Source organism: Grammomys surdaster, unplaced genomic scaffold (genome assembly GCF_004785775.1).
Source record: "Grammomys surdaster isolate TR1022 unplaced genomic scaffold, NIH_TR_1.0 125934, whole genome shotgun sequence".
Classification (NCBI taxonomy): domain Eukaryota; kingdom Metazoa; phylum Chordata; class Mammalia; order Rodentia; family Muridae; genus Grammomys; species Grammomys surdaster.
In genome coordinates, this window is record NW_021620757.1 from 222,232 (window position 1) to 231,875 (window position 9,644).

The following is a 9,644-nucleotide window of genomic DNA, read 5'->3' on the forward strand; positions in this document are numbered from 1 at the left end:
GGAAAGAAAGAAAGAAAGAAAGAAAGAAAGAAAGAAAGAAAGAAAAGAGAAAACTAGAAGAACAAAACTAAGAACAAATACATGGGAAACAAAAACAGTTTGCAGTGATATGTACCACAGGGGAAAACAAAGCAGGTAAAGCTATGACAAATGAAAGCCTCACTGAGCAAGTGACTTTTAAAGAATAAAAGCTGTAGAAAGTGAAGAAGCCATGATTACATCGAAGAAAGACCACCACAGACTAAGGGAACAAGACTGAAAGAGGCAGGAGCTGGTGTGAGGAATAAACAGGCCAGCAGGCACATAACAGAGAGAGAAGGAACAAGGAATTATGTAGAGAGGTCAAGTGTCACACACACTCCAACCTGTTTACCTCACAACATGAAGTGTTACCAAAGTTCACATTCAAGTACCATGCAATCAAGTTACAAACAAACAAACAAAAAAAAAACGAAACAAAACTCTTACATTTTAAGTAAGTTTATAATTTGTGTTGAGCCAAACTGTGAAGGCCACAGTGGACATCCCATTGTAGGCCTTTCAGTGAACCTCAGGACTTGAGCTGCCCTGCTGTTTCCAGCAGAGACCTAACACTACTACAGAACTCTGAGGAGCTCTAGTTGGCATGCTGAAAAGCAAACAAACAAAGAACAACTATACAGTCAAACAGAGGCATAGAAATGAATTACGAGTACATTAAAATAATCTAAGAAAACATAATAGATAATTAGTGATGAAAATGGTAAGCTTCGGAATTTCTGTATTTTGAATGTAAAAAAGGTTTTTCTGATACTGCATGTGGTATATGAGTGAAAAATCTAGAATGTCAAAGTTACTGTCTTGAACAACTACAAAAATGCCTTTTGCTGAGGGGTCAGACTAAAAGCGCTGGAGTGGAAGTAGAAAATCTGAGGAACTCTCTCTGGGCTTCCTTTAAAATAGATGCTATGATGAAGAAGATAAATTGTATAGGAATTCATTAGCACTGGGTTGAAAAGGAAGGAAAAGAAGAATGAGCAGGATTAAGCAAAATCATTCTTTCTTTGTTTCCTGGCAGAGTCTCAATTCTCAAGGGTTAATCGCAAGCAAATCACTTTTGCTGAACTCAGTGTTTTATATTGTCTTATTATTTGGTTCAATTTCCACAAAGAGAGCTCTCTGAATTTAAACAACATCATGTAAAAGGAGAAATGTGAAGAGGGAATAACAAAGGCTACTGACGACTCAGCAGGATTCCGGGGAGAGACATAGGAGTGCTTCTAAGTATGTAAGAGCAGTGTGCTGAGCTAGCCCAGAGGTGGACAGCAGGCAGAGTGTGTGTGAGGGCCTGGGTTCACACACAAAAAATGTCAGCCCTTTCAAATACAGACACTGGGAAGAGAAATTTTACAACTGTCTTCCCTGAAATTTTCAAGCTGCATGAATTTCTCATCTCTACTGGCCAGCCCATGTTAACCTACTCGGCCCTCAGCAATGCTGTTCCACAGCGCATACACTGATGTCTCAAGATAATCTCATGAAAAAGCAGAGGCACAGCTAGCACAGTTCTACTTACTCTGCCTTTAAGCCACTTAATTTCTTTTAAACCAAAGGCAAGTATTACATTCTATAACAACACTAATAGATAAATGGAGTGTGGGGAAGACATGACGACATTATAACAAAATCAAACGTCAAACACAGGAAACAAACCTCAGGCTCACCTCCAGTGAGTTGTAATCTATTCATCAGTATAATAAATGAAATTTTCCCAAACTCAAAGCTCCATTATGATTTCTTGGGAATAATCTTTTAAATACTACTTTGGCTTTATTCAAGATAACGTTACAAGGAGTCTTGCCTACACTTTCTCCTAGTAACATAAAAAGCTCTTTGCTCACATTAAACTGTACCTCGAACAAGCGTACGTACAGATCAGTTATGGTAGCCATAGAGACAGACAGGCTGGGGCAAATTTCCAACTAAGCTGCAAATTTGCTTCAGGTTCTTTCTTAACCCAAATACACACTGAGGGTGAATTTCATGTGTTGACTTGGCTAGACTAAAATACTGGGGTAGTCTTGAAGATGCTGTGGGAAATTCTGTAGGTGTGGTTAACACTTAGTATCGGTTAAAGACTACAGACAATCTATGGTTTCAACCACACCACAGTCACACTGAGCAGGATAAAACAACAAGGCCAGCAAACAGACCTGGAGGACAGAGAAGAGCCCCTCCCATTCTAAAGCTGGTTCGTGTCTCTCTTTGACATAAATCTAAAGGATTCTGACCAGCTGACCACACAGCCCTAAAACTGTGCACAGAACCCCCCAGGAATCACACTCCTCTTTTTTTTCTGAGAGACATTACAGGCCAGCTTACTAGGAATGTTAAAGAGCAGTCTTTGGTTTACACATTGTATGTTTTGACCTCCTTCCTTGTATGACATCTGTAAAACAATAATTCCTCAGATTTTATTTTTATTTTGTATTCACATTTTTGATGGCACTTGCTTCTATCTGTACACAGACTGAAGACAAATTATAAGCCTGTGCCTGCTATTGAGACCACCAGAAGAAAGATCCTTTCTACCTTCACCACCACTGTGTGGTGATTGAGCCAAGGACTTTGTCTACCTCTGGTATTAGAAGCAGGATCCAAAAAGCATCCAAACAGTAAAAAGCCAATGCCACTCCCCAACCTCCCCTGTTCATACAGCTCTGCTTTCTAACCCTCTCGTCTTTTGACTCTCCATTATGATCATAGACCACATTGTACAATCTGTCTCCCTCACACACATGAGATTCTAGAGAACAAGAAGCAGGCTCTGTTCACCTTTTCATTCTCAGTATGAGCTAAATAAGAGTAATTACCTAAATGGATACACAAATGGTTAGACAATGGTGTTTTGCCTCTGAGTCAGACTCCTTCTGAGAAAAGTAGAAATAAAAATGAAGGATAGTGGGGTCAAGGTTAGGACAAAGGACTTTGGACAAAAGAAAGAACAGGGAGAAGACAAAGATTATGTTGGTAAACATCAATTCTGATTTGGGCTTTATTCTCAATTTGCTATTATCTTACATCATTATAATTTGAAGAAAGGGACCTTTTTCACCTAGCCAATTCCTTTGCCATTTTATTATTAAACATTATTATTATTGTCTAATGACTTCATGATCCAAGTACCAAACTATTTTGCTACTGTTGTGGTGTAGTTTGAATCTGAAATGTTCCTAACAAGCTCATGTTCTAAATGTTGGTCCCTTAGATTGAGGGAACTATGGAAGTGAGGCCAAGCTGAACGAAAAGGTCACAGGGAGTGGGTCCTTGGGAGTATGCTATCCCTGCCCACTTCCTGTCTTGATCTCAGTGTCCCTTTGTCCAACAAGTGAACTTCTCTCTACTACATGTTCTTGCCATCAACTTACTCTGCCAAGCACCCAGGACCAAATAACCATGGGTGAGCCTGAGAACTCTTAAGCTAACATGGATTCTTCCTCCTTATATTGTTTTGTCATGAATCAATCACAGCAATGTAACAGTTATTCATACAGTCAGGCATGGTGACCAATAACTTTTAGTCCAACCACTCTCAAGGCAAAGGGTGCTAGATCTCTGAGGTTGAGAACAGCCTGGTCTACATATGAGTCTCAGGCCACCCAAGGGCTACAAAGTCAGACACTGCCTTAAAACAAACAGAAACAAAACCAAACAAGCAAACCCAGCTTACTAATGCACTTATATTCAAATCCGCCTTCTTCTTGCCATCTCCCCACAGCCTCCCGTTTCCATAATACTCAATTATAAATCTCTCACGTCAGTTCATTTGTTGTCTTTTGGGGAAGTTTTTCATTTCTATTTATTTTGAGAAGTATAAAAAGCACATGCAGTACTTTTAGTACAGAAAGGTCATTTTATTAAATATTTTTTTCAATGGCCTTGATAGGCTGTCCATTGTTTGTTGACATTTTGACTGTAGTAAGCCTGTGTCACAAAAGGAAGACCTAGCTAAACCACATCTAAAAGACAGTGAGTATTAGAGAAGTCACATGTTTTACAAACTGAAGCTCTGTCTGCACTAGAATTGGAACTTAGCCTAATTGTACACTGGTACCATTACCCCTACATTCCTTAAAAGGAAAAGGATATTCAATAGATTATAAAAAATAAAATAATCATTACTTTTCAAGGTGAGCTCACAATGAAACATCTATCTGACGATAATGCCCACTCATAAAAATCTTATAAAATGTCTTAAACAACTCTTCACTGGATCATTTTTAAAAAGCAACCTAGAGTACAATATCTGCTTAGCTAAACTAAAACTAGAGACTAGAACTGTCCTTTGATGTCCCTAACACATTATAATTCTCTATGTTATCTTCCTCTCCCTCACCCAAAGTACACTGTAATACCCTACATAAGACAGAATCACAGTTTGATATACACTTAGAAGTGGCATTACTAGTCCTTCCTTGAAATGTTCTTTCAGCTGGGATCATGCAGCAATATGTCATAGTGCGAGTTCAGAATCTCTTAATAATGAAAGGCATACTGTCCCCCAAATACCCTGAGATTAAAGGCATGTGCCACCATGCCCAGTGAAAGAAAGACATTTTAACCAACAGCTCAGTCTGAAAAGCCAGGAAAGCAGTCCAGTGAATAATCTCTTGATGCAGGAGAATTAAAAGTAGGGTATATCTTGAAGGTAATTTCATAAGACTGAAACACCTTAAATACCTTATTACAGCATTTTGTAGGTTTTCTTATTTCTTACTTGGGAATTTCTCTCCTTTCCAGAAACCACTCTTCCTCTCTTCCCAGAACCTATTTTACTGTAGACAGAAATTGCTTAGATGGACCTTATTCACAGCTTTTAATTTTCATAATATATTATTCATCCCTTCCTTGTTTCAAATCAATCTGCTTTGAAGCTTAAGAATTTATAAACATATCGAGGTTTATCTGAAGACCCTGAAAATTATCATAAAAGCCAAGGCTACAAATCATTTCTTGGAACTGAAGTCCATCCATTTCTTTTATCTGAATGATGGAATGGTAATGTTCTACAGCAAAAAGGACTGGTTTCCTTCTCCAGTCCTGCCACTTGCTATCAATGTAACCTTGAGAGACTTAATTAACCTCTCTAAGTCTCAACTTTCTTATGTGTAGAATAAAGAAAAATTGCATGAAACCCCACACAGTCTTATATGAAGAGAAAGTACCACCAGTGTCTGGTGCATAGCAGACAGTTATTAAATGTTAGCTTACTTCTTCCTTAACTATTTACACATACTGAATAAGAACAGAAACACCAGGGCTCAAGAGATCCCTCAGTGGCTAAGAATGCTTGCTGCATTTCCAGAGGATCCAAGTTCGGCTCCCAGCACCCAAGTCTGAAGGTATTAACTCTGGTTTCAGGGGATGATACTCTTTTCTGACCTCCACAGGCACCCGCACACAACAGAGTCACACATAGACAGAAGTGAACATTTTTATGCTATAAAATAACTTATTAGAGAAAGTTGTGCAAAAAGTGTTTTTAGGTCAAACAAAATCAGGAGGGAAAACATATAGTAGCTAAAAGTACCTAAAGCAACATCTATAAAAATCTCTTAGTCAAAAATACTTACCATACTGAGAACATATAAATGATAACTTTACTGTTAGAAATAGGAAGAAGAGTTTTTATTGAAACTTAAAAATGAGAATAATTCTAAATCACATGATATTCTAACTGCAAACTGCCAAAGATTGAAGGGCTTCTCTAATTGCAGGCAAGGCTAAACAAGTCACCAGTTAACTCTCTTTCTTCCCCTTCCTCACAGTGTGGCTCATTCACTCACTTTTCTATGACGTTGTTGATTTCCTGAGGTGGAAACAATGAGTCTGAACTCAAAGACAGTGTCTGCTAGGCCTTCTGGCTCAGCAACTCACTGTCTCGCCCTTGAAAAAACAAAGACTCTACAGCCTGCTCTGTGGGGGCTTGGCCGCGGGGCGGCTATGAAGGGCTATGACAGGACCACAAGGACCAAGTCTCCTAAGGACAAAATTCATATTTGATTTGACTTTGTACTTACTAAATCATTTAGGCACCTTACACACCAAGTAAAGACTCCATAAACACGCACTGAGAATGAAAAGATGACAATATTAACACATCTATCCTTAAGTGATAACTATAAATAATAAAAGTACTTAAAGTTGCAGAGCCTAAAACACTTAGTCCCTGCTTATGAAACAGGCTTGCTGTCCTCTGGCCCTGGAGGTGAAAAGTTTGGTTTATTCACAGTCTGCATACACAAACCCAGTTTCTATCATTTATATATTTGGTGTTTCCCAAACAATCTATTACACAAGTCAGCAAATTTGGGGTTCTGTTTGGTGGGGGTAACAGGCACACCACTACCCATGTGGGAGTCAGCGGTCAACTCATGGGGCTGCTCCCCTACTTTCCCTATGCGAGTTTTGGGAATGTGAAATTACTCAAATGTTCCACTACCATGAATTAAAAAACAAATCAGAAAACTAGAAAAGCAGCCCACCCCACCGCAACTGCCACTGCTGATTTTTTTTTTTAAATGACATCAAAATTGTTTAAAAATTCTCTGTGGCATTTTATTCTCCCTAACAGTATAAGTAGTAAATAGCTATCATCTAGATACAAAGTGCCTAAGTATTATAAAATGCTAAAACATCTGTCTTGGGATTGCATCACATGAATTCAAGATAGACAATAATTGTACCAGAGACAGAAAAATTGTGCAAAGACAGAAAAAAAAATCTTCTTCTCAAGGAATGATAGTTGGGATAGAAAAAGGAAGGCTGTAGCATACACTAAATAATTATTTAATTGACATTTACCACATAAACATGCCAGGCCTTGTGCTAAGTTCTGGAGAAAGAATACTGAGCAAGACAGATACTTAATCTAGTTTCTGTCCTTCTTTACAGGAAAAAATATGTACCAATAAGATGTTAGATTCAAACACCCACATATTACTAGCTATGCAGTAACAGAAGACAAAAACTAGTTTTGTTTGGTTTTTATTGTTTTGTTTGTTTGTCTTTCTTTTCTTTTTTTTGGGGGGGGGGGAGGTTTTCGAAGACAGGGTTTCTCTTTATAGCCCGGGCTGTCCTGGAACTCACTCTGTAGACCAGGCTGGCCTCGAACTCAGAGATCCGTCTGCCTCTGCCTCCCAAGTGCTGGGATTAAAGGCGTGTGCCACCACCGCCCGGCTTGTTTGTTTTTCAAGACAGGGTTTCTCTGTGTAGCCCTGGCAGTTCTCACTTTGTAGACCAGGCTGGCCTTGAACTCACTGAGATGGCCCTGCCTCCTGAGTGCTGAGATTTAAGGCATGCACAACCATGCCTAAAGACAATAACTGTTTTTATGAATACCATCTTCCAACTACAATACCCTAGAAAGCATATATTTTAGGTGCTTACATAAATATGGATATAAATAATTTTGATAATGTATTTGTTACTTTTCCTGTGGCTATGACTAAACATACAAGGATAGCAACTTAAGCATGCATGGGATATGGTGGCACATGTCTGCAAACCTAGCACTCTGCAGTTAGAGGCAAGAGGTTCAGCAGAAATATATTTAATGGTGGAAGGATTCATGGCTCGTGGTTTGAGGGTCTACAGTCCATCTTGACAGGAAAGGCATGCTGGTACAGGGAACAGAAGGCAGCTGATCACAAGGAATCTACAGTCAAGAAGCGGAAAGATGAAAGCTGCCACTTGGGACACCTCCTCATTTGGCTCAGGACTCATCGCATGGGCTATCCACATCAGGGGAGGTTTCTCTCCTCGGTTAACACGCACTGCAAACCACCTCACAGACACCCCCACAGGTGTGTTTCCTGGGAGACCTAAATCTAGAGAAACTAAGAGTGGGGGTTAACCAACAAAGATACAGTAATAAGCTATAATAAAAGGCTGTATAACTTTCTAAGCAAATAAATAGAAGACAAATTTTCTTACTACAGAAGAGAAACTGGGGTCAGGGAAAGCTAGGGACCTGGGCCCAGAAGACCTGGGTCTTCAAAAAGGAAGGAGGGGTTTATTCAGCAAAGAATATTAGTCAGAAGAGAAAGCTTTAAAAACTGTCATAGAAGTAAGAGTTTTCATGAGGGAAATGGAAATCCACATTAACCACAGCATGGGAGTAATGTGTACTCCAAAGATGGAAAACAAGGGCGGGCAAGCTACTGAGGACTAGAACATGAACAGTCCTGTATCCCACCCTGACTAAAGTTTAGAGCTCGGTAGCTAAATGGTTTGAGAGCAGGAGTGGCCTCGTGACTAATCTGTGTTTTACTAAGTAACTGGTGGCAGTGTGGTATTTGGAGATCGTGAGATATCAAGGCAAAGAGACCACTGTTAAAGTATGTGACAAGAGGTGATCCTCTGCTGCAGGGGAGAAATGATAAAGACTAAGAGATTAACAATGAAGAGTCGGAAATAAATCAGGAGCCTAAACCTAGAGGGTTCAAGGTCAGAATTAAAGGAGAAAGTAGAGTTGATGGCCTTATCAAGACATGGAAATAGCAGGAGAATTGGCATGTTTGGGGACAGATCAGATAAAAATCATAGTTCAGAGAAGTTAAATTTTTGTGGTTTTTGTTTGTAGGACGCATTGATAGACAACGGGAAATTCTTCCTCTCTATCCCTTGAGAAAATCATTCATCTCATCCCTTCCTATTCCAAAATAGCACTTCTGTTCCTGATACCTACTGCATAACAAGTACTAACAGAGATGCTGGACCGTCACAGCAAGCTGTAAATATAACTTGTAGCATGGGAAAGCAAGGACAGAACTGAAGTTAAAATATGAATACACAATAGAGAATCCATGTGATCCCCAGGACAAGTGTCCAAGTATGTTAAAATATGGTTTAGATGTTAATGGAAAGATAGGACCCGTCCATTATTTGGGAGAAACAAATGCTTGCTAATATACAAGGTTTTAGCTAAGACATGGATAGGTTTTAGTCTTTAGGTAGTGGTTATAATGAAACATATGTGGCTACTTGTCTTACATATAATAAATTATGCTTTCTGGAAAAGTAATAGAATTCCATGGCTACCACTTCAAATTGGGTTTTATCCAAGCATTTAAGTATTGATAATATTCTCTTCCTAACTAAAGTTTCTCTTCTCCTTTTCCATTAGATGCAATTTTGCTAGAAACACATTTGACAATGCCCTCTATCAAACAACTGTAGAATATTATTTTATCAAAGGTAAGTATGCATTTTACCTGATCCGTTTAGTCCTGTATATAGGTAAATTAACATTGCATCTTAGTCTATGAACATAAGCCACATGAGGAGAACTATTTGGTAAGTACAGAAGCAGAGGTATAGTCTACAATTTACATAAAAGTAAATTTAGTAAAACGAAAAGGTTTTCCTTAATTTCTAATAAATATCAGTATCTATCATTTTTTTCTTTTGTTTTTTTTTTTCAAGAAACTTTCTCTGTGTAGTCCTGGCTGTCCTGGAACTAGATCTGTAGTCAGGATGACCTCAGACCTACAGAGATCAGCCTGCGGATGCCTCCCAAGTGCTGAAGGCTTACACCATCTGCTCATTCTCATTGTCTAATTCTTTTCTCTCTCTCTCTCTCTCTCTCTCTCTCTCTCTCTCTC

General features: G+C 38.9%; 1 protein-coding gene across 1 annotated transcript in view; it reads right to left on the reverse strand.

The window, feature by feature from the left end:
• Dnajc15 (DnaJ heat shock protein family (Hsp40) member C15) overlaps positions 1-9,644 on the reverse strand; it is a 58,031-nt gene that overhangs the window by 46,254 nt on the left and 2,133 nt on the right. The gene's annotated exons all lie outside the window — the stretch shown is intronic.